At 44.6% G+C, this 25397-nt stretch overlaps 1 protein-coding gene across 2 annotated transcripts in view; it reads left to right on the top strand.

The window, feature by feature from the left end:
- LOC111953748 (zinc finger protein 438) overlaps positions 1-25397 on the top strand; it is a 103212-nt gene that overhangs the window by 48649 nt on the left and 29166 nt on the right. Inside the window, exon 2 of one of the 2 annotated variants that reach the window (XM_023973215.2) lies at positions 12443-12533. The gene's annotated coding sequence lies outside the window, so the exon portion shown is untranslated. Of the gene's footprint in view, positions 1-12442; positions 12562-25397 lie in introns of both variants that reach the window. The other variant, XM_023973216.2, reaches the window with a different exon arrangement.

The raw sequence follows: 25397 nt of genomic DNA, 5'->3' as shown, positions 1-25397 counted from the left end.
CTTGCAGTTGAGGGAACTCGTATAACACATGTTCCTTTCATTTGAAAAAACGCAGCAATCTCCGACTTCAGGTCCCACACCCTTTTTAGCACCTTAACCAAACTCAGCCATCTCTCGTTTGTGTGTTAGGGGAGATCTGCTTGACCTGTCTCTTCCAACAGTGAGACAAACTGCCTGTGGTTTAAAGATTTTGCTCTTATGAAGTTTACCACTTTAGTGACAGTATCCACAACATGGCTCAATTTCAGAACACATTTACAGAGCACCTCCTGATGAATAATGCAATGCAGGGAAAATAATTTTCTGATCTGGGTTCAGGTCACCTACTTGATCTTGTATCCTTTTCAAAAGGCCAATGTTTTTCCTGTCAAGTTTGGGCACCCATCAGTGGTCACACTGGATAAGTTTTCAAAATTCAGTCCCAGCTTTGCCACACACTTATTAACCTCGTCCAATAAATCTTTCCCTGTGGTTGTGCTCGTCATTGACTGCACTGAAGCAAGCTCCTCTAATTTCAAAGTCTGGGGTTATGCCTCGTCATGTGCATCACTGCTCTCATCCAGGGCCAAGGAGAAATAGGTGAAATCCTTTACCTTGTCTTTCAACTTTTGTTCTATATTCTCTGCGACGTCCTCAACACACTTCATCTTGACAGGGAAACATTTTCAAGCAATTATTTTTTGTCGGGGAAAAGTATTGCCTGCAGAGTCAATTAAACATTCTTTAATGAATTCACCCTCAGTGAATGGCTTGCTGCTGTTGCAACTGAGAAAGCAACTCATTCGATGCACTTGCCCTCTGCTCAGAAGACACATTCCTATATTTCTCTGCATGCTTCGTCTGGAAGTGTCGGGACACCCTACATTCATTGTCTACTTCCTTTTCTTTTAAATCTTTGAAGAAGTAATTTTTGCGCAATTTCTAGCTAGCTTCTATTTGTAACTGTGACGTGTGTGTGTGTGTGTGTGTGTGTGTCAGCCCGTCAGTCACTGTCTGTCCTCGTGCAGTTATTTTATACGTTGTTTCAAAATAAATGTCCCACAAGCGTTGGGAGTTAAATTATTTCACAAAGGTGAGTTATTCATTCGGCTTTTTTTCAAAAGTTTACTATCGCAAATTCTTTATGTGATCTGAGCATGATTCCACGGGCCGTATTGAATCAGGTCACTGGCCGCATATGGCCCCCGGGCCGACCTTTGCCCAGGCCTGGCCTAGTAGCTTCCCAAATGGTAATGATGGAATACATTTGAATTGTAACGTTAGTGAGGCACCATGGTAGCCCAGTTCTTGCCAGTTGGATGGGATCACCAACTTTTTCTGTATTACCCATAAGCCAAGGCTTGGCCTACACTAGCCCTCTATACACAAAGTTAACAAACTAACTTCTTAGGTGTTTTTAGATATGAGTCTATTTAGTGAAGCACCCTGCTGTGTCAACAACAGAGCCCTTAGCCTTCTCCCTGGTGACATCACTGCCGTGCACTAATTGAGGTTTAATACCAGGGCACAGAGTGGAGAGGGGTGTAATTTTCCTCCCCTACCCGAAATAGAGATGGCAGCTTTTCATGTGGTCGAGGTTAATTTGGGATGCAGTGGTACGGTGCAGCTGCGTGTGATTTTAAACAAACACCTTGCCCTTTGTTTTTGTCTCCAACTTTTAGCGTGAGGTTCGAGGGGAATGGGAAGCAAGACCACCTGTCGATCGGTCATTTTGTTTTGTAATCCAAACAATGACAAGGTGAAGTGTTCTTTGTTATAGCATAAAACTAACTAGACAGATATTGTGTGCCAAATGGCACCTCATTGCCTATATAGGCCTAGTACACTACTTTTGAGCAGGGCGGGTAGGATTCCATTTGGGACGCAGCAAGTGTTTGGCATTTACTCAGTTAACCAGTAGACATTTGTGAGTAAAATGGAACTGAAGTGAAAATGGTTTCAAGAGCTTTTCAATTAATTTAATCCATAAAACAAAAGGCTACCCATTTCCTCTGTCACCACCATCTAAAGAAACCTAATCACTTTGAATCCAAATCGACATATGCCATTGCCAATCCTTTGCCCTGCGGCTGAGTTGATGTTGAGTTTATAGGCTAGCAGAACGAGAGGCATCGATAGCCCTGTATGTAGATAGAATGGCATTTGTGCGTCATTATAAATAACGCACGCACACACACACACAGAGCCTTAATGTGGCTAATGACATTCAACACGCCCAGGAAAACACACATCTCTCTGGCCGTTTGCTCTTTATCCTCGCTATATCAGCGCCTGTATAAACAGCAGGCCTGTTTGAAGTGGAAAGCTTTAATCACAAATGTAATGATTTACATTGCAAGGGGGTTGCTGGTTACTGCCCGGATGTTGATGCTGAAGGAGGGAGGGATGGTCCAATGTAAATGCCTGCCCAGCTCTGTGGAGGGAAAATTAACCTGATAACAGCAATGGATTGTTGGTCAGGACAAAATCAGAATCGCAGTTTTAACAGAAGGTTTGGGTTTAGTTGAACATCCTGGTAGATATGCAGAAACATACACATACACAATGTGATGCCATAGAATATATATAAAAAAACAGGCAGCATACCTTTTCGCCTCCTGTTGTACGTAGTGTAGCAGCCTTGCTCCACTAGTACATACAGCAGTGTTTTAGTGTGTGAAAATTAGATTAGCTACTTAGGTAGCTGACAGAAGCATGCTCTGGTCATCAAACTAAGCCTGAGGTTATACACTGCTCAAAAAAATAAAGGGAACACTTAAACAACACAATGTAACTCCAAGTCAATCACACTTCTATGAAATCAAACTGTCCACTTAGGAAGCAACACTGATTGACAATAAATTTCACATGCTGTTGTGCAAATGGAATAGACAAAAGGTGGAAATTATAGGCAATTAGCAAGACACCCCCAAAAAAGGAGTGATTCTGCAGGTGGTGACCACAGACCACTTCTCAGTTCCTATGCTTCCTGGCTGATGTTTTGGTCACTTTTGAATGCTGGTAGTGCTCTCACTCTAGTGGTAGCATGAGACGGAGTCTAGAACCCACACAAGTGGCTCAGGTAGTGCAGTTCATCCAGGATGGCACATCAATGCGAGCTGTGGCAAGAAGGTTTGCTGTGTCTGTCAGCGTAGTGTCCAGAGCATGGAGGCGCTACCAGGAGACAGGCCAGTACATCAGGAGACGTGGAGGAGGGTAGGAGGGCAACACCAGCAGCAGGACCGCTACCTCCGCCTTTGTGCAAGGAGGTGCACTGCCAGAGCCCTGCAAAATGACCTCCAGCAGGCCACAAATGTGCATGTGTCTGCTCAAACGGTCAGAAACAGACTCCATGAGGGTGGTATGAGGGCCCGACGTCCACAGGTGGGGGTTGTGCTTACAGCCAGCACCGTGCAGGACGTTTGCATTTGCCAGAGAACACCAGATTGGCAAATTCGCCACTGGCGCCCTGTGCTCTTCACAGATGAAAGCAGGTTCACACTGAGCACATGTGACAGATGTGACAGAGTCTGGAGACGCCGTGGAGAATGTTCTGCTGCCTGCAACATCCTCCAGCATGACCGGTTTGGTGGTGGGTCAGTCATGGTGTGGGGTGGCATTTCTTTGTGGGCCGCACAGCCCTCCATGTGCTCGCCAGAGGTAGCCTGACTGCCATTAGGTACCGAGATGAGATCCTCAGACCCTTGTGAGACCATATGCTGACACATGCACATTTGTGGCCTGCTGGAGGTCATTTTGCAGGGCTCTGGCAGTGCACCTCCTTGCACAAAGGCGGAGGTAGCGGTCCTGCTGCTGGGTTGTTGCCCTCCTACGGCCTCCTCCCACGTCTCCTGATGTACTGGCCTGTCTCCTGGTAGCGCCTCCATGCTTCTGGCCACTACGCTGACAGACACAGCAAACCTTTTTGCCACAGCTCGCATTGATGTGCCTCCTGGATGAACTGCACTACCTGAGCCACTTGTGTGGGTTCTAGACTCCGTCTCATGCTACCACCCCATTAAAAAGTGACAAAAGAAAAAAAAAAAAAGCCCACTTAAAAAAAACCCCAAAGCCCCCAATTTTCCCCAAAAAGGGTTGGGAAAAAAAAAAACCCCAAAAACTCAGCCAGGAAGCATAGGAACTGAGAAGTGGTCTGTGGTCACCACCTGCAGAATCACTCCTTTTTTGGGGGTGTCTTGCTATTTGCCTATAATTTCCACCTTTTGTCTATTCCATTTGCACAACAGCATGTGAAATTTATTGTCAATCAGTGTTGCTTCCTAAGTGGACAGTTTGATTTCATAGAAGTGTGATTGACTTGGAGTTACATTGTGTTGTTTAAGTGTTCCCTTTATTTTTTTGAGCAGTGTATTTGAAAAGGTTTGTGGTTTTAGAGCTGACCCCTTAAACGGTTTCTCATCACCATGTCTCTCACTCACTCACTCTCACACACACACACACACACACACACACACACACACACACACACACACAGCAGCCTCATGGATCTCTGCTTGGCCAAAGCCTGTTAGCTCCAATTCGTACCGTCTGAGTTGATAACGCGGAGTGTCAGTCAGTTGACTTAAAGCCTCACAGATATGGGACTAGTTCCCTTTCAGTCGGTCACACGGTATACCATACTATGGGGAGTCAACGACGAATCGTATTCACCTGAAGAAAAACTGAAATCGCGCCCAATAGGATAATGGATGTAGAGCCCGGCTTTTGAAGCCCCGCCTTCCTGGGTATAATTCCAGTACTCGCATTAATTTCCTAAATTCTTTGCTCTTCAGTTCACCCGAAGTAAGAACATGAAATGCAAATTTACAAACTTTTCAAGCACACACAGACTGCAAGATTCGGCTCGGACTTGGGTGTATGTTAGTGGGGAGAGAGTACTCGTTCCCTAGATGTTGCAAATTTTGGGTCTGGGTATCGGTTTTTATTTGCTAAAAGCTACCTACTTTCTGCTCTGCTTGTGTAGCAAATTTTTTCCTTGCTTGGTTTGGACTTGTGTTTGCTAAAAACTAGAGGTCGACTGATTTTTCAAGGCCAATATCGATACCGATTTATTGGAGGACCAAAAAAAGGCGATGCCGATTTTTATATATATATATATATATATTTGTAAATGAAAAATTAACACTTTTATTTTAACTTAATATAATACATCAATAAAATCTATTTAGTCTCAAATAAATAATGAAACATGTTCAGTTTGGTTTAAATAATGCAAAAACAAAGTTTTTGTAGAAGAAAGTAAAAGTGCAATTTGTGCCATGTAAAAAAGCTAACGTTTAAGTTCCTTGCTCAGAACAGGAGAACATATGAAAGCTGGTGTTTCCTTTTAACATGAGTCTTCAATATTCCCAGGTAAGAAGTTTTAGGTTGTAGTTATTATAGGACTATTTCTCTATACCATTTGTATTTCATATACCTTTCACTATTGGATGTTCTAATAGGTACTTTAGTATTGCCAGCCTAATCTCGGGAGTTGATAGGCTTGAAGTCATAAACAATGCTTGAAGCATTGCGAAGAGCTGCTGGCAAATGCACGAAAGTGCTGTTTGAATGAATGCTATGAGCCTGCTGCTGCCTACCACTGCTCAGTCAGACTGCTCTATCAAATCATAGACTTAATTATAATATAATAACACACAGAAACACACGGGTGGCGCAGTGGTCTAGGGCACTGCATCGCAGTGCTAGCTGCACCACCAGAGTCTCTGGGTTCACGCCCAGGCTCTGTCGCAGCCGGCCGCAACCGGGAGGTCCGTGGGGCGACGCACAATTGGCATAGCGTCGTCCGGGTTAGGGAGGGTTTGGCCGGTAGGGATATCCTTGTCTCAGTATGTAAAAAAAAAAATGTAATAAAATGTATGCACTCTACTGTAAGTCGCTCTGGATAAGAGCGTCTGCTAAATGACTAAAATGTAAAATGTAAAAATGTAGAAATACGAGCCTTAGGTCATTAATATGGTCAAATCCGGAAACTATCATTTCGAAAACAAATCTTTCAGTGAAATACGGAACCGTTCCATATTTTATCTAACGGGTGGCATCCATAAGTCTAAATATTGCTGTTACATTGCACATCCTTCAATGTTATGTCATAATTACTTAAAATTCTGGCAAATTAGCTCGCAACGAGCCAGGCGGCCCAAACTGTTGCATATACCCTGACTCTGCGTGCAATGAACGCAAGAGAAGTGATACAATTTCCCTAGTTTAATATTGCCTGCTAACATGAATTTCTTTAAACTAAATATACACGTTTAAAAAAATATATACTTCTGTGTATTGATTTTAAGAAAGGCATTAATGTTTATGGTTAGGTACAGTCGTGCAACAATTGTGCTTTTTTCCGCAAATGCGCTTTTGTTAAATCATCCCCCGTTTGGCGAAGTTGGCAGTCTTTGTTTTGAAGAAATAGCCAGGCGGCCCAAACTGCTGCATATATACTTGTGTATTGATTTTAAGAAAGGCGTTGATGTTTATGGTTAGGTTAACATTGATGCAACGACAGTGCTTTTTTCGCGAATGCGCTTGTTAAATCACCGTTTGGCGAAGAGGCTGTGATTCAATGATAAATTAACAGGCACCGCATCAATTATATGCAACACAGGACAAGCTAGATAAACTAGTAATATCATCAACCATGTGTAGTTAACTAGTGATTATGTTTAGATTTGTTTTTTATAAGATACATTTAATGCTAGCTAGCATCTTAGCTTGCTGCACTCGCATAACAGGTAGTCAGCCTGCCACGCAGTCTCCTCGTGGAGTGCAATGTAATCGGCCATGATCGGTGTCCAGAAATGCCGATTACCGATTGTTATGAACTTGAAATCAGCCCTAATTAATCGCCATTCCAACTAAAAACCCACTAATTTCTGTTCTGCTTGTGTAGCCAGTGCTTCCTTGCTTGAGTAAGATGGCCAGTGGTAAGAGTAAGTTCAAAAAAGGCTGACCAGCCAAGTTTGAACCTCCGACCATGCCCTTGCTCATATGGTTTCCCAATGAAATTTAAAGATACGAGTGCTCTCCTGTTTGCTTGGTGTGAAAATACTCGCAGGAATCTTTGGCTCGAACCAGTTCGTGTGACCATGGTCTCTTGCTGGGTTCACCTTCCGTTGGAGTCGGGCTGACTTTGTGAGAAAAATTGGGGCTGCTAGTAAAGGGTCTTCCAGTGAAGCGACCTTGGTAATGGGGTTGTCTGAGGCAGGGAGAGAGCAACGGTGGTCAGCGTTAATTGGGATGTCATCCCAGCCGAGTGAGGCTCATTCCGGTTTCTCTGGCAGTGTTCAGAGTCGGGATTCCGAGGTAGTGTCCGAGGCAGCCTAAAGCCCCGGCTTTGGATTGCGGCTGGGGAGAGTGAACCATTGGTGGTTAATGCGCCTTTGATGGAGCTGTGTCGTAGGGCAGCAGATCACCTGGGGGTGGATTGGCTGTCTTCTCCCCCGCAGTGGAGTTCCTCTAGGTTTGGGGGAACGTATTTACCTCCTGTCCCTGCAGCGGTGAAGCGTCGCTTACCCCTGTTTTAAAGGTTTTGCCGATGAGCTAAAAGCGACCTGGGATCCCTCTGTCTGGTGATACCAGGTTATGGCGAGTTAATGAATGTGGAGGCTATGAAAGAGGCAGGGCTCGTTTGCTCACCTCCGATATATGGAAAGCTGGCGAGTTACTTAGTTCCGGAGGCTAACAAGGGGGCTAATTCTAGCACAGTGCTTCTGAATAAACAGTGTCGGTTCTCGGTGGATCAGCTGGACAAAGTGTACCAGGAGAGGGCAGTATCATCCAGGTGAGGGCATAATAAACACAGTTCCTTCCCCACATTCAGACACAAGGTTGTCAAGAGCGGTGGATATGAAAACGAGCATTCCAATAAGAACAAAAGTTATCCCAGTCCTCAGGGTGGCGCTCTGCCCCTTCAGGAAATAATGTATAGGAGACTGGCAGCGTGACCCGTCCAGTGGCGTGGCATGCGCAGTTTCACCATGGGTGATGACAGTGACTAAGGGATACAGTCTCTGCAGTTCGCTGTGGTCCCTTCTTCGTTTCGTGGTGTAATAAAGCCAATTGTCCCCGAGGTCAAAGCCTAGGCTACTCGGGTGGTCCCCGTCTCACATGTACAGAGCGGTTACAGTGTGTACTACTTAGTTCCCAAGAGCGATGGAACGTTTCGTCCCATCCGGGACTTGGGTGTTTTAGAAAAGCACATCAAGGTTTGCAAGTTCAAAATGCTCACACTAAGCCGGCGATTGGTTCATGTCCTTGCATATTTGCATGTGGCTACACATCTTCCCCACAGAAGGTTTTGGAGGTTTCATTTCGAGGGTGTGGCCTAAGAGTTTCTGGTCCTGTCTTTCTGTCTCTCCCTATCGCCCAGCACATTTTCTATGGTAGTGGAAGCAGCTTTGGCACCGGTGTGGTGCCAAGGCAGCAGGTGGAACGCCACGCTGGTTTCCCATATTCAGTCTCTGGGGTTCATAGTGAATCACAAGAAAATCACAAGACTCCCGCTGAGCGCATTCAGTTTCTGGGTCTCTTTCTGGACTCTGTTCTGAATCGTGTTTTGTCCCAGCAGAGCAGGGTCACATTCCGGCTCTGTCTGGCACAATTTCAGCTGGGGCACTCTGTGCTTTTTTTGCTTGTGCCTGCGGTTATTGGGTCTGATGGCCTCTGATAGCTGTGGTGCCTCTGAGACTTCTGCTGATATGTGTGTTTCAGCGCAGACTGCTATGTGTCTTGACGCATCTCGCCACTGCCATCAGTTGCTCAAGGTATCCCCGTTGTACCTAAGGGTGTTGACTCCTTTGAGGGATGCGTGACTGCTGTTGCAGGGGGTTCTCATGGGCCGGGTAGTGTCCCGCAGGCGGATCATGACACACATCCTTATTGGGATGGGGAGTGCTGGTTGRGGGCTACTGGGAAAGAGGGATTTGGTCAACAGCACAAAGGGCGCTGCATATCAATTACCTAGAGCTACTGACTGCTAGCACTGAGCCGTTTCCTTTCGATGTTGGAGGGCCAGAATGTGTTGGTAAGGTCCGACAACCTAAACCCTGGCCAGTTATCTGCTCGTATGGAGCAGTGCGCATTTCCTGTTGCGCTGGGCGACGTATCTTCATGGATCTCTCAGTGTGGGAGCAGATCTAATTTCCAGGAGTAGAGACTGCACCCCTTGGTGGTTGCCCAGGGGCCGATGTATATCTGACGTATATCTTTATGAATCGCGAAAGCGCGTATTGTCGTCCGTTCTTCTCAATGAGGGATCTAGGCGCACCGTTGGGAACGGATGCTTTGGCGTATCAGTGGCCTCGCACCCTGCTCTATGCGTTTCCTCCGTGGGACCTAATTCAGGCCACCGTGGAGAGGGTCCGTCAGAAGGAGGGTCTGTTGTTGATTCTGGTGGCTCCCCATTGGCCCAGACAATCCTGTTTCCCGGAGATCATCCACATGGTTCCATGTCGTCGGGATCTGTTGTCCCAGGCACACGGGAGAGTTTGGCACCGACGACTGCAGATAGGGGATCTGGGCGTTTGGCCCTTGAAAAGTTTAATTTGACGGCTAGGAGTTTACCCTCAAACTTGATTACGACTATATAGTTTGCACGTGCGCCCTTTACGAGAGGGATGTATACATATAAGTGGCACGCATTTAAAACTTCTTATGGCTGCAATCCCGGTAACGTGATGATTTGACAACAGCCAGTGAAAGTGCAGGGCGCCAAATTCAAAACAACAGAAATCTCATAATTAAAATTCCTCAGACATACATGTGTCTTATACCATTTTAAATGTAATCGTGTTGTTAATCCCACCAAAGTGTCCGATTTTCAAATATGCTTTTCAGCGAAAGCACTACAAACGATTATGTTAGATCACACCAAACCACAATAAGCACAGCCATTTTTCCAGCGAAAGATAGCAGTCTCAAAAAGCACAAATAGAGATACATTTTATCACTAACCTTTGATGATCTTCATCAGATGACACTCATAGGACTTCATGTTACACAATACATGTATGTTTTGTTTGATAAAGTTCATATTTATATAAAAAAAATCTGAGTTTACATTGGAGCGTTACATTCACTAGTTCCAAAAACATCCGGTGATAGTGCATAGCCACATTGTTTCAACAGAAATACTCATCATAAATGTAGATGATAATACAAGTTATACACATGGAATTATAGATATACCTCTCCTTAATGCAACCGCTGTGTCAGATTTTTAAAAAACTTTACGGAAAAAGCAAACCATGCAATAATCTGAGACGGAGCTCAGAACAATAGTCAAATTAGCCGCCATGTTGGAGTCAACAGAAACCAGAAATTACATGATAAATATTCCCTTACCTTTGATGAACTTCATCAGAATGCAGTCCCAGGAATCCCAGGTCCACAATAAATGGATTTGTTCGATAATGTCCGTTATTTATGTCCAATTAGCTACTTTGGTTAGGGCGTTTGGTAAACAATTCCAAAGTCACAAAGCGCGTTCACTAAAACGTGACGAAATGTCCAAATGTTCCGTAACAGTTGAAACATGTCAAACGATGTATTGAATCAATCTTTAGAAGGTTGTTAAAATAAATCTTGAATAACGTTCCAACCGGAGAATTACATTGACTTCAGATGAGCGATTGAATCGAGCTGCCTCTCATGTGAGCGTGCGTGGTCAAAGAATGTTCACCTCGTGGCAGTGGTGACTCATTCCTGTCTCCTTTGGCCCCCTTCACAGTAGAGTCTTCAGACAAAGTTCAACAGACTGTTGACATCTAGTGGAAGCCGTAGGAAGTGAATACTCATTCATATCTCGCTGTGATTTCAATGGGATCTTGGTTGAAACTCGACCAGCCTCAGAATTTCCACTTCCTGTTTGGATTTTTTCTCAGGTTTTTGCCTGCCATATGAGTTCTGTTATACTCACAGACATAATTCAAACAGTTTTAGAAACTTCAGAGTGTTTTCTATCCAATACTACTAATAATATGCATATATTAGTAACTGGGACTAAGGAGCATGCCGTTTACTTTAAGCTACTCAAAACTGCCCCTGCAGCCATAAGAAGTTAAGGGTTAGTGTCAGGTTAAGAGTTTCTCCTTTTCAGAGTTCTTTGGTGGATATTTTGATGTTCTTGCAAGAGATTTTTGAGCAGGGCCTTTCTTTTTTCCACATTGACGGTTTATATGGCAGCCATCTCGGCGTATCATGTAGGGATTGACGGCTCTACCCTGGGGTCTCATCCTCTGGTGGGTGTGGTTCCTGAAAGGCGTACGTCAGCTCAGACCAGTGTCTTAAGTCTATGGCACCGACGTGTGACCTGGTTTTGGTCCTGGACGTTATGTGTGAGCCTCCGTTTTAACCATTGGATTTGACCTGATACCTCATTCCCTCCTTCAGGGAACAGTAGCTATATTCATAAGTGTATACTCACTCACTCACTCACTATCTCTCCCTCTTTCTCATGCTCTGTCTCTCTCTCTGGAAAGAACATGCATATTACTGTGGGATATTCAAGAACTTTCTGTACTGTGGTTGTATTCTGAAATTCTGACTCATATTACAGCACTGTTGTTATATTTAGGGGCGGTTTCCCGGACACACACTAAGACTAGTCTTGGACTGCGAAACACTTTTAATTGAGATTCACCATTAATTTTGCTTTTAAATCCAGGATGAGGCTCTGTATGTTTAGAGTTTAGTGTTCCTCTCCTATTTACATATGTTGCTTAAGGTTTTACTAAAGCATTTATTTAGACTAATCTTTGTAAAGTAGAATTAAAGCTGCTTCGCCCAGATGAGTCACTATATGTTGTAAATTAAAAACAAGTACTTAAGACTGCAGAAGAACAGAGGCAGCATTCCAGAGTCGCGTGTCCACCCTTCTCATCCTCTATAATTCATCCTGACATCTAGAGCCATTATTCTATGAATATGCACTGAAAACACTGCTCTGCACTTGTGTGTGCGCGTTACCGTTACTCTGAAACAATGGAGGTGTCAGGGTGAATTCTCTCTCCTCTGGCAGAGTACTCCGAGAGCTTAGTGATGTACCCAGGGTTTTGCTGAGTTGCAGGTGAATGATGGTGTCTGAGGTTTTCCTCTTTATTTTCCCTCCCTTGTCTTTTCCCCCTTTTTTTTCTCCTGCTTTTCAATCTTGAGTTGTTTTAACAAGGTTGTTGGAAGAGGATAAGGCGTGTTAAATGAATAATTTACACACTAGAGCACTCTTTCTTTATTTAATATAGAGCCTCACAGGGTGGCTGGGCCGGCCGACCTGGTACGCTAAACGAGGCGTAGCTCTGGTTAATGTAGTGGCAGGTGGCAGCAGGCCTTTAGTTTGTGTGTGCGTGGGTACATGTGTGGGGGGAAAAAATGTGATTTTACAGTAGTATATTTAGTTTCATTCATTCAGTATAGTATACTCAGTTGTCTTGTTGTGTTTGTGTTCCAGGGGCCCGTGGAGAGGGTCAGGGACAGGATCGGACCCCTGTCGCTGGGAGAGAGGAGGTGCCACAACACAGGAAGTAGGAGCCACAACAGAGGTAGGAAGAGGAGGGAACAAGCACATTGGTAATAATAAACGCTTCTCCAGGCATCACAAAGATATGTCTACATCTTTGTATGTCCAACAGGCACTGTTTGGTCACGTAAAATAACTAGGTCTACGTGAAGACGGAGAAACCCCTAAAAGTGTACCATACCTCTTCATGTTCAGGGCAGGGATAAGTATACCGTACCTCTTCATGTTCAGGGCAGGGATAAGTGTTCCTCTGCTCTCCTCATCATGTCCTGTTTACACAGACAGCCAGAGCAAAAGGAGCGCCAAATGAACCGTCCACATCTCCTCTTCTCTGTGTGATCCTCCTCTCTCCTCCTCACAGGAGAGTCAAATCCCTCAGCTATCATTGACCTCGTTCTAACAATAGATAATCTAACTCAGCCATCACATCTTTCACCATCTCCCGTTTTCTTTTTTTCCCATCAACCCTTACTGTAATGGCTGAAAAGGACTGGATTAGTTTATCCTGAATGGCTTTCACCTGTCCTGCCGTGACAGGTCAGTGTTCATGGAGGAAAGGTCACGAGGAAAGGAAGCTAGCTGCCTCGATTGAGACAAAGCCACTGTCTTCCCTCTGCCTTATGCCTGCTCTCCATTCCTCTCTTGAGCCTAGTACAGTCCGTTCCTGTCTCTCCAACCTAGCGCAGTGCTTACCCTCCCCCCCACCATAAAGCTAGCTAGTGAGGGTAAGGTTGTGTCTGTCTATCTGTGTGTTTGTGGTTAATTTAACAGCATCACTGAAGGTAACTACAGTAATTATCCAGGGTTCCCTTTGATCTTGCCAGACAATGTTTCCCAGGTTCTAATGCCCATCAAAGACTCTGGAGCAGCTGCTCAATTAGTGCAGTAACCTTTTCTAACTTTGTGTGAGAGAGGGAGAGCGAGAGAGACAGGCTTTCACCTTTCCCTCCCTATACCTCAGGAATGAGCACTGTGTTCTTCAGTTCAGTGCTAACTAACCAGACCTGGGTTTAAGTGGTATTTTATTTTTATTCAAATATTTTTAGCGTTTGATTGGAGTGTCAGACTGGTGGGTTTTGCAGTTTCTGAACTATTCCATTTGTTCCATTGCGCCAGACAAGCTCAAACAAGAACAGTTAAATTATTTGAAAGATTTCAAATACGATTTGAACCCAGGTCTTTTGAGTGTCATTCTTCAGCACTAACAGACAAAATTGCTCTCATTCAGTTCGTACATTCAGTATGCATTATTAATGCACAGGCACAAACACGCACACACACGCACAAACAGGACGCGACTGCGTTGTCTGTGAGGGCTGTGTGGACTGTTTCTGGGTCTTTATAGTGTGTGTGTGTGTGTGTGTTCATGTGTTTGCAAATGCATGCATGTCTGTCTTTGTTAGTGTATGGAATTTGAGCTAAGCTTTCATCTGTAAACAGGTGCTCAAACAGAGCCACAAGACCCATTTTTATACTAGTGAGGTTCTATATAATAAGTACTAATACTCCAGGCTACTCGATGTAAAGTAAGAGAATGTTGCCTTAACTTGAGGTGACCTGCTTTTAGAAACTTCACATCACCTCTTAGAGGAGGAGAACCTGTGGGATGATATTCCTCTGCATATTCCTTTGATCTCAGGGAGCAGTCATCATTAAAGAAGAGAGGACCGAGTCAGGGTGCCTCTTACTTTAGCCCCTCTGCTACCTATACCTGGTGCATCTAGCACTACCACACCCCCACCGTAAGATCACCCTTCTCTGAAGCATAAAGCTGCCCTTCACTTCAAACAGCTCCTTGAGGTGCCTTGGTGTAGTCAAAGCCAATGCCACCCTGTCCTTCACCACCCAGTCTGCTGATAGTGGTACACTGCCCTTGGATTGAGGGATGTTAATTTCTCCTCCCGTCCTCTCTGTTTATTGGTTTCTCTGTTCCTCACGTCCCTGAACCTGCTTGAGGGAGAGAGAGAGACTTTCTTTAATGATACATTTTCATATCATTAAAACCTCACCACCCCCTTTCAAAAAAAAGCCTGCAAACTCAGCTTACCCTCTACCCACGAAACAAAACAACATCACAATAACCAAAACCTCACCCTTTCTACAACCGTATATCATGAAAACTATTCATTTAAACAGAGTATGAAGGTAGACCCTTAAGCAAGGTTGTGACCCACTTCCTCAACCTAAAACATTTCCTGGGTGAGAGGACACCATAACCCTAATTTTTCACAGTGTGTTGTACTGATCTTACAAACTTTCCCAGATCGCAAAAAAAATGCTTCAAGATTAACCTTATTTTCCCCTTAGTCTCATTCAGGAAACTTGACAGTTCCCTCACCGTGTACCTTGACCCCTCTGCCTGACTGGCTGTCAGCTCTGGACCCATTGAGGAGGAGTCTGAAAAGAAAGCCTTCCTTATCGTCCTCTTCCTCAGACTTGCCTTCCTCTTCCTTTTCTCCATCTCCCAACCTGACCACCTGCCCTTGGGGTATATACGTACGGTCACTGTGGTCCCCACTGTTCCTTGGTGTCTTTAACCACACCAGCCTCTCCCCTCCCACCTCCTTTCTTCTCCCACTTTTTCCTCTTCCACATGACACCCTCCTCCACCCCCCTAGTCGCTTACCCTTCCCCACTATACTCTCCTCATCCACTAGCATAGCCTGACTAGGCCCAGTCTCATCTACACCACCATCTATAGCATGACTAAGCCCAGCCTCTGCTGCCTGCGCCTCATGGCCCCCTTGACCTGCATTTCCCCAACTGGCGCTTGTACCCTCACCTTGTCTACGGCCTTAATGTGGGCACCGCTGCTCCCAAGTGGAGCTGCGGTCTAAGGCACTGCAGATTGTGATTAATAAAACGGCGCAGGAGTAGAAGGCTGACGTTCTATGTGTCCCCAACCGATTGTGTTTTTTTATTTTTTTTATTTGCGTTGTTTTGTACATAATCTTGCCGCTACCGTCTCTTATGACCAAAAATTACTTCTGGACATCAGAACTGTGATTACTCACCACGGACTGGCAGAATCCTTTTTTTCCTCTAACGAGTCTGATGAGCCCGACGTGAATGAATTACTGCTTTCTTGGGAACAGGCACAGATCCCTGTGATTTGCGTGAAGAGGAGGCCATGAAAAGGGGCCAGAGGGCGGGCTGCCTTCTGAGAATTCGTAGGCGATCAAATAAACCCCCACTTCCTTCCATTCTGCTAGCAAACGTGCAATCTTTGGAGAATAAATCGATGACCTACGCAGAAGATTAAACTACCAACGGGACATTCAAAACTGTAATATCTTATGCTTCCCGGAGTCGTGGCTAAACGACGGTACTATCAACATACAGCTGGCTGGTTATACACTCTACAAGCAAGAGCGAACAGCGGCGTCTGTTAAGACAAGGGGCGGCGGACTATGTATTTTTGTAAATAACAGCTGGTGAACGATATCTATGGAAGTCTCAAACTGTTACCCACCTGAGGTGTAGAGTATCTCATGATAAGCTGTAGACCACCCAATCTACCTGGAGAGTTTTCATCTGTATTTTTCGTAGCTGTTTACATACCACCAAAGACTGAGGCTGGCACTAATAGAGCATTGAATGAGCTGTATTCCACCATAAGCAAACATGAAAACGCTCACTCGGAGGCGGCGCTCCTAGGGGTCTTTAATGCAGGGAAACTTAAATACGTGTTACCAAATTTCGATCAGCATGTTAAATGTTAAATTAAACTCCACACACAGAGAGGCATTCAAAGCTCTCCCTCACCCCCCATTTGGCAAATCTGACCAAATTCCTGTTTACAAGCAAAAGTTAAAGCAGGAAGCACCAGTGACTAGATCAATAAAAAGTGGTCAGATGAAGCAGATGCTAAGATACAGGACTGTTTTGCTTGCACAGACTGGAATATGGTCCGGGATTCCGCCGATGGCATTGAGGAGTACACCACATCAGTCTTTGGCTTCGTCAATAAGTGCATCAATGATATCGTCCCCACAGTGACCGTATGTACAGTTGAAGTCGGAAGTTTACATACACCTTAGCCAACTACATTTAAACTCAGTTTTTCACAGTTCCTGAAATTTAATCCTAGTAACAATTCCCTGTTTTAGGTCAGATAGGATCACCACTATATTTTAAGAATGTGAAATGTCAGAATAATAGTAGAGAGAATGATATATTTCAGCTTTTATTTCTTTCATCACATTCCCAGTGGGTCAGAAGTTTACATACACTCAATTAGTATTTGGTAGCATTGCCTTTAAATTGTTTAACTTGGGTCAAACGTGTCGGGTAGCCTTCCACAAGCTTCCCACAATAAGCTGGGTGAATTTTGGCCCATTCCTCCTGACAGAGCTGGTGTAACTGAGTCCGGTTTCTAGGCCTCCTTGCTCGCACATGCTTTTTCAGTTCTGCCCACAAATTTTCTATAGAATTGAGGTCAGGGCTTTGTGATGGCCACTCCAATACCATGACTTTGTTGTCCTTAAGCCATTTTGCCACAACTTTGGAAGTATGCTTGGAGTCATTGTCCATTTGGAAGACCCATTTGTGACCAAGCTTTAACTTCCTGACTGATGTCTTAAGATGTTGCTTCAATATATCCACATCATTTTCCTTCCTCATGATGCCATCTATTTTGTGAAGTGCGCCAGTCCCTCCTGCAGCAAAGCACCCCCACAACATGATGCTGCTACCCTCGTGCTTCACGGTTAGGATGGTGTTCTTCAGCTTGCAAGCTTCCCCCTTTTTCCTCCAAACACAACGATGGTCATAATGACTAAACTGTTMTTTTTTTTGTTTCATCAGACCAGAGGACATTTCTCCAAAAAGTACAATCTTTGTCCCCATGTGGAGTTGCAAACCGTAGTCTGGCTTTTTTATGGCGGTTTTGGAGCAGTGGCTTCTTCCTTGCTGAGCGGCCTTTCGGGTTATGTCGATATTGGACTCGTTTTACTGTGGATATATATACTTTTGTACCTGTTTCCTCCAGCGTCTTCACAAGGCCATTTGCTGTTCTTCTGGGATTAATTTGCACTTTTCACATCAATGTACGTTCATCTCTAGGAGACAGAATGTGTCTCTTTCCTGAGCGGTATGACGGCTGCGTGGTCCCATGGTGTTCATACTTGCGTATTATTGTTTGTACAGATGAACGTGGTACCTTCAGGCTTTTGTTAATTGCTCCCAAGGATGAACCAGACTTGTGGAGGTCTACAAATGTTTTCCTGAAGTCTTGGCTGATTTGTTTTGATTTTCCCATGATGTCACGCAAAGAGGCACTGAGTTGGAAGGTAGGTCTTGAAATACATCCACGGTACACCTCCAATTGACTCAAATTATATCAATTAGCCTATCCGAAGCTCCTAAAGCCATGACAACATTTTCTGAAATTTTCCAAGCTGTTTAAAGGCACAGTCAACTTAGTGTATGTAAACTTCTGACCCACTGGAATTGTGATGCAGTGAAATAATCTGTCTGTAAACAATTGTTGGAAAAATTACTTCTGTCATGCACAAAGTAGATGTCCTAACCGACTTGCCAAAACTATAGTTTGTTAAGACATTTGTGGAGTGGTTGAAAAACAAGTTTTATTGAGTCCAACCTAAGTGTATGTAAACTTCCGACTTCAACTGTATATACCCCAACCAGATGCCATGGATTATAGGCAACATCACTGAGCTGAAGGCTAGAGCTACCACTTTCAAGGAGCGGGACTCTAACCCGGAAGCTTATAAGAAATCCTGCTATGCCCTCCGACGAAAACCATCAAACAGGCAATGCATCCATACAGGACAAAGATCGAATCGTACTACACCGACTCATTGGAGCAAACTATTACAGACTACAAAGGGAAGCACAGCCGAGAGCTGCCCAGTGACACGAGCCTACCAGACGAGTCAAACTACTTCTATGCTCTCATCGAGGTAAATAACACTGAAACATGCATGAGAAAACCAGCTGTTCCGGAAGAATGTGTGATCACGCTCTCCGCAGCCGATGTGAGTAAGACCTGTACTGCGAGCATGTGCTGACCAACTGGCAAGTGTCTTCACTGACATTTTTAGCCTCTCCCTGTCCGAGTCTGTAATACCAACATGTTTTAAGCAGACCACCATAGTGCCTGTGCCCAAGAACAAAAAGGTAACTGGCCTAAATGACTACCAAATCGTAGCACTCATGCCTGTAGCCATGAAGTGCTTTGAAAGGCTGGTCATGTCTCACGTCAACACCACTATCCCAGAAACCCTTGACCCACTCCAATTTACATACCGCCCCAACAGATCAACAGATGATGCAATCTCTATTGCACTCCACACTGCCCTTTCCCTCCTGCACAAAAGGAACACCTATATGAGAATGCTATTCATTGACTACAGCTCAGCGTTCAATACCATAGTGCCCACAAAGCTCATCACTAAGCTAAGGACCCTGGGACCAAACACCTCCCTCTGCAACTGAATCCTGGACTTCCTGACGGGCCTCCCCCAGGTGGTAAGGGTAGATACAATGCATCCTCCACGCTGATCCTCAACACAGGGGCCTCTCAGGCATGCGTGCTCAGTCCCCTCCTGTACTCCCTGTTCACTCATGACTGCACGGCCAGGCACGACTCCAACACAATCATTAAGTTTGACGATTACACAACCGTGGTAGGCCTGATCAACGACGAGGCGACGAGCCAATAGGGAGGTCAGTGACCTGGCCGTGTGGTGCCAGGGCAACAACCTCTCCCCCAATGTGATCAAGACAAAGGAGATGATTGTGGACAACAGGACCGAGCACGCCCCCATTCTCATCGACGGGGCTGCGGTGGAGCAGGCTGAGAGCTTCAAGTTCTTGGTGTCCACATCACCAACACACTAACATGGTCCAAGCACACCAAGACAGTCATGAAGAGGGCACAACAAAAACTATTCCCTCTCAGGAGACTGAAAAGATTTGACATGGGTCCTCAGATCCTCAAAAGGTTCTACAGCTGCACCATCGAGCATCCCGACTGTTTGCATCACTGCCTGATATGGCAACTGCTCGGCCTCAGACCGCAAGGCACTACAGAGGGTAGTGTGAATGGCCCCGTACAAGCTTCCTGCCATCCAGGACCTCTATACCGGGCAGTGTTAGAGGAAGACCCTAAACATTGTCAAAGAATCCAGCCACCCTAGTTATAGACTGTTCTCTCTGCTACCGCACGGCAAACGGTACCTGAGCGCCAAGTCTAGGTCCAAGAGGCTTCTAAGCAGCTTCTACCCCCCAAGCCATGAGACTCCTGAACATCTAATCAAATGGCCACCCAGACTATTTGCATTGCCCCTCCCCCTCTTTTACACTGCTGCTACTCTGTTGTTATCGTCTATGCATAGTCACTTTAAGAACTCTACCTACATGTACATATTACCACAACTAAGCCGGTGCCCCTGCACATTGACTCTGTGCCGGTACCCCCCTGTATATAGTCTCGCTATTGTTATTTTACTGCTGCTCTTTAATTACTTGTTACTTTATTTATTATTCTTATCTGTATTTTTTTAAACTGCATTGTTTGTTAGGGGTTCATAGGTAAGGTCTACACATGTTGTATTCGGCGCATGTGACTAATAACATTTTATTTAATTGTTTGGTCAATAGGCTGTTGGTTGACTGAGATTTCTTTAGTCAAACAGTTGCAAATTATATATATTTTTCAAACACAAGACACCTGTCTGATTCGCGCCTGTCTCAGAGGACTAATCCATTGCAGAGGCTGCGGGGATGGCACAGGCCATCACTCAGGCATCAGCAATGGAAGGCACTCGTGCCGTGAGGGTATTTGCCTTCTCAGTGCTTGAAGCGTCACTATAGACACCATGGTTCGAATCCAGGCTTTACCACAACCGGCCGTGATTGGGAGTCCCATAGGGCGGCGCACAATTGGCCCAGCATCGTCCGGGTTTGGCTGGTGTAGGCCGTCATTGTAAATAAGAATTTGTTCTTAACTGACTTGCCTAGTTAAATAAAGGTTAAATTTTAAATTAAAATAAAAAATTATGCCCAAAATCACCACACTCAAAACACTGCAGACTGTCTGTGCTGGCAAACCCTGCGTAGAGCCTCTCCTCATGCCTTACTTTAAAATGCACATTTAACTGTTATTCATTGTTGTTCAGAAATATGAACACTTGCCTTACGGATTGAAACAACAAATATTCCACTAGCAATCAGCCTGCAGTCAACTCTTTTCATGAACACAACCACCGCTTTTGTTCATTCTGTATAAATTCAGTTCCTACCTGTTCACCGACTTTGAGCAGAGAGAGCTCCCCCTCAAACTTCACTTGACCTGGCTGGCAGGCCTGCATCTGAGGTGTTGGAATGCTATAGATCCAGTGACGCTTTCCTTTCCTTTAGCTAGCTCCCCCTTATCTCAACAACCCCTTCCCGGCTCACTTCCTGTAAGGAGATCCTACATCACAGAGAGATGATCTGCCCCACCTCTCTGACTGCGCCCCATGTTCTACCATTTAATCTGTGTAGTGTACACAGTACATAGCGCCTAAAATTAGAAGGCCACAAGATTCCTTCCATCCTAGTGTTGTTTTGATGTGTTCTACTGTTTCGTGATGTGTTGTTGGTTGTGTTCTGTAGCGTGATCATTAAGGTGGGACTGGGGAAGCAGGTGTTTTCTTAGTGTCCCTCTCAAGGTTGCCACAGCATCACTTTCCCCCACTGGGGGAGAACTTAATTAAAATAGTTTGTGAGCCAGCACTAGAGGAGAGGTTGTGTATATCTCTCTCTCTTGTGTGTGTGTGTGTGTGTGTGTGTGTGTGTGTGTGTGTGTGTGTGTGTGTGTGTGTGTGTGTGTGTGTGTGTGTGTTTGTGGTTTGTGTGTGTGTTGTGTGTGTTGTGTGTGTGTGTGTGGTTGTGTGGGGTGTGTGTGTGTGTGTGTGTGTGTGTGTGTGTGTGTGTGTGTGTGTGTGTGTGTGTGTGTGTGTGTGTGTGTGTGTGAGAGAAAGGGAAAGCCTACTTTGTAAGGAGAGCAGCACATCACTTGTTACTGCCCTTCCATCTTGTGCTTTCCAATCTTTCTATACTAGTTAGGCTCACATCTATATATTTTCTCTACCTCCACTAACAAATGACAGCACAAACCACCCCCCCCCCCCCCCCCCCCCCCCCCCCCCCCCCCTCTTCCTTACCACTCTTTAGTAATGTCTGACCTATTCTACGTTTGCGTCTCAAATGGCACCCTATTCCCTAGTGCACCGCTTTTGACCAGAGCCCTATGGGCCCTGTTCAAAAGTAGTTCCCTACATATGGAATAGGGTGCCATTTTAGACACAGTGGGTCCAAATGTGTTAGAGAAGTGAAAGGTCAGGTAAAGGTTTAGTGTGGAACACTGTTAGAAGACTAACACACACTTCCTGCTCCTTAACCCTCTGGAAATGTTGGTCTCCAGAGTCTGCTTCCCAAATGGCACCCTATTTCCTTTATAGTCCACTACTTTTGATCAGTGCCCATATAGCGGACTATATAGAAAATAGGGTGCCATTTGGGACACAGCCAGAGAGCTGAGGAAAAAACACACTCTCTCGCTCTCTCTCTTCTAACCCGGACGTGACATCACCTAGGCCTGGTGACAGACGGGACCGTTGGTGTGACACACACACAAAAACACACACGCACACGCACAAGACTTCGATCATCCAGGAGGACACGGACATGTGTACGTGTGTACCCGTGAAAGAACCCTAACAGTGTTATGGAAATGACACACACACACACGTCCTCGTCAACAACAAGGCCAGGTCAAAGTTGATTGGCTGGTTTGCAGCATCCTGCCTTTCTCCTCTCCTCTCTCTTCTGCACAGGAAATGAATACCTCTCTGTCCACGGTGGCTCCTTCCGACAGAATTCTCACTCTAGTATATGGAAGTCTACAGCCATATATTGTCATTTTCGAAGGAGCACATTACATATGGAGGTCGGCTTGAACAGATCCGATTGTATCACAAAAGTAGACAGAATATCTTCACTACTCTATCAATTAAGCAAGATTTTGCTTAAAAAAACGAATTATTTGGAAACATCATTTGAAAAACAACATGGAATCTTTTCTCTTTTGGCAGAATTCAGAATGCTGAGGGTTTATCCTCTTTCCCCCCTCCATTGACTTGGGTATTGATTGATCCACATCCCTATTCAGAGCCAAGCGGCTAGATCGTAATTGGAATGCCATTTCTCTCTTATTGATCTGTTCAGGTGACAGCTAATGACACACGGTGGTCTGCTTCTGTTCCTGTATGTCCACTCTGCATGGGACTGTATACCATGGGCTACGTCCTAAATGGCACCCAATTTCATATGTGGTGCACTACTTTTGACCATTGGGCATGTACACTGAGTATACCAAACATTAGGAACACCTTCCTAATATTGAGTTGCACCCTCAATTTGTTGGTGCATGGACTCTACAAGGTGTCGAAAGCGTTGCACAGGGATGCTGGCCGATGTTGAGTCCAATGCTTCCCACAGTTGTGTCAAGTTGGCTGGATGTTCTTTGGGTAGTGGAACATTCTTGATACACACAGGAAACTGTAGCGACGAAAACCCTAGGACCGTTGCAGTTCTTGGCTCAAACCGGTGTGCCTGGCACCTACTACCATACCCCGTTCAAAGGCACTTAAATATTTATGAAATTGTCAGCCGGTTATTGTCATGCAAAATACTGCCGATCTGACGTTAATTTACTGATAATTAACATAAACACGTTTAGCATCTCCAGGCCTCTATGCATACAAGCCACTGATGCACGCCTTTGTAACATCTACATTTTAAAAAGTCTAATAAATGTATTTCATTTGCACCATAATACATCAAATATTTATTTTAGTCAGGTCTAAAGAAACATGATATGAAGAAAATGTATTTCAGAAGAACAAAATATGAGTTGGCCTACTGTAGGCCTATGTTATTTGGCTATGCGCCATGCTGTAGTCTGGTTCATTTAGCTGAGAAGATATGCTTATAAGTCCTGTGACATTATTTTATATGATTTTCATAGTAAGAATAATATAATTGAGCTGAATAAAATAGAAAGGTTATTTTTCCTATTATGGTGCGAGGGCACATAGGAAGTGGCTATGTTGAGCGTAAAAGTGATCATTTGATGTAACAGGTCCTATATGCTAGATTTAGAGTTAATTGGCAAATTTAGTTGTGAATGATACAAAACTTAGACTGTCTTAAAAATCAAAACATATATGGGCTGCATGGTGCAACTATAGGCTATTGATGATTTGAGAAAGTAGGAAAAAGGTCCTGCTGCACAGCTGTTCTCTCATCAAATGGCCATATTTTCACCGATCAGAATATTCTCAATTTAATCTTGTCTTTACTTATCTGTCACATTGTTTTCAATTTAGAATGGAATATTATCAAATGGGCAGGAACAGGGTTTTATAGCTGAACATTTGCTTAATATGAGCAGATGAGACACTCCATGCATCAACCACTGTTTGATGAGCATGCTCTCGCTGCCCAACAGGTGAACCTTGTTCCTGCATCTACTCAGTGCTTAATTTGGGAAACAATCTGTTCGGGAACATTGATAGTAACATGTTTTCGCAACAAAACATATTTCACTAAACTGTTGACAGCACTTCTGCGTGGCCGAGTAAGGAATAAAGGAGAGCGAGGAGGAGATGGAAACGCATGGTTGTGACATATTATGTATAGCTAAAGGTAATGTGTCACCTACTTAATTATGAAAATATAAAAAACTATTACTAGGCTATTCAAAATTAAATACAAATTCACTAATTGTAGGCTAACTGCACAATCAATGAACCAAAAGCATCGCCTAGGGCAGGGGTGGGCAAACTTTTCCGCTCAAGGGCACATCGGGATTTTGAAATTCAACAGAGGACAGAATTGTTTGGGGGACCAATTGTTTGTTAAAATCAATTTGCGGGGCCTCCCGAGTGGCGCAGCGGTCTAAAGCTGATATGCATACCTATATAACGTAGGTAGATGATGTAATGGCGCAACAAAAAATACTGCGCTGCACAGCATTCCTAACCTAGCCCACAATGTCTGCTGTGTGGATCTGTTTTCAAGTTTCAAAGGAAGATAACCAAAAGGCCATATGCAACATTTGTGCTGCTATTATTTCCCGAGGAGGGGAGAAGGTGAAATCTTTCAATACCACAAACCTAATTGCTCATTTGAAAGTGCACCACCCCCAGACATTCAGCGACTACTTCGAACAAAAGCAGAAAAATAAGAAAACAAGTTCAAGTCGAGCAGTCATTTGAAAGAGTAAGAACATTTCTCAAAGGCGAAATCCATTAACGCCAAGATAATGGAATGCATTGCCCTTGACAATCAACCGTTCTCTGTCGTGGATGATGTTGGCTTTCGCCGACTGGTCGATCACCTCGAGCCCCGGTACACACTACCAAGTAGGCGCTATTTTTCAGATGTTGACCTACTGGAGTTACACAGTATTGTTGAAAAGCACATCCATTAGCTACTTGCTATGGGCATCACTGCTATTAGCTTCACGACTGACATTTGGACAAGTGATGTCCGCCCCATGAGCATTCTGAGTCTGACAGCACAGTGGGTCGACGAGGATTTCGTACTGAGCAAAGCCATATTGCATGCTCAAGAATGTGCTGGTTCTCATACTGCTGCATTTGAGAACATGTTTGAAACTTGGAAACATGAACACACTCCTGGCTCTATTCGAACAACTGACTCGAAATAAGCTCATCAACTGCGTCTGCAGCAGACATGATACCCTCTGTCATGGTATTAAAACGCCTGCTCAACCAAACTGCCGACACTGACCGTGGGGTTAAAAATTGCACTAGAGGCTGTGAACAAGCGATTCGGTGGCATTCTCTCT

The sequence above is a fragment of the Salvelinus sp. IW2-2015 genome, linkage group LG27 (assembly GCF_002910315.2).
Source record: "Salvelinus sp. IW2-2015 linkage group LG27, ASM291031v2, whole genome shotgun sequence".
In the NCBI taxonomy this organism is placed as follows: domain Eukaryota; kingdom Metazoa; phylum Chordata; class Actinopteri; order Salmoniformes; family Salmonidae; genus Salvelinus; species Salvelinus sp. IW2-2015.
The sequence above is the reverse complement of the archived record's forward strand: the minus strand, read 5'-3'. Positions and strand labels throughout refer to the sequence as shown.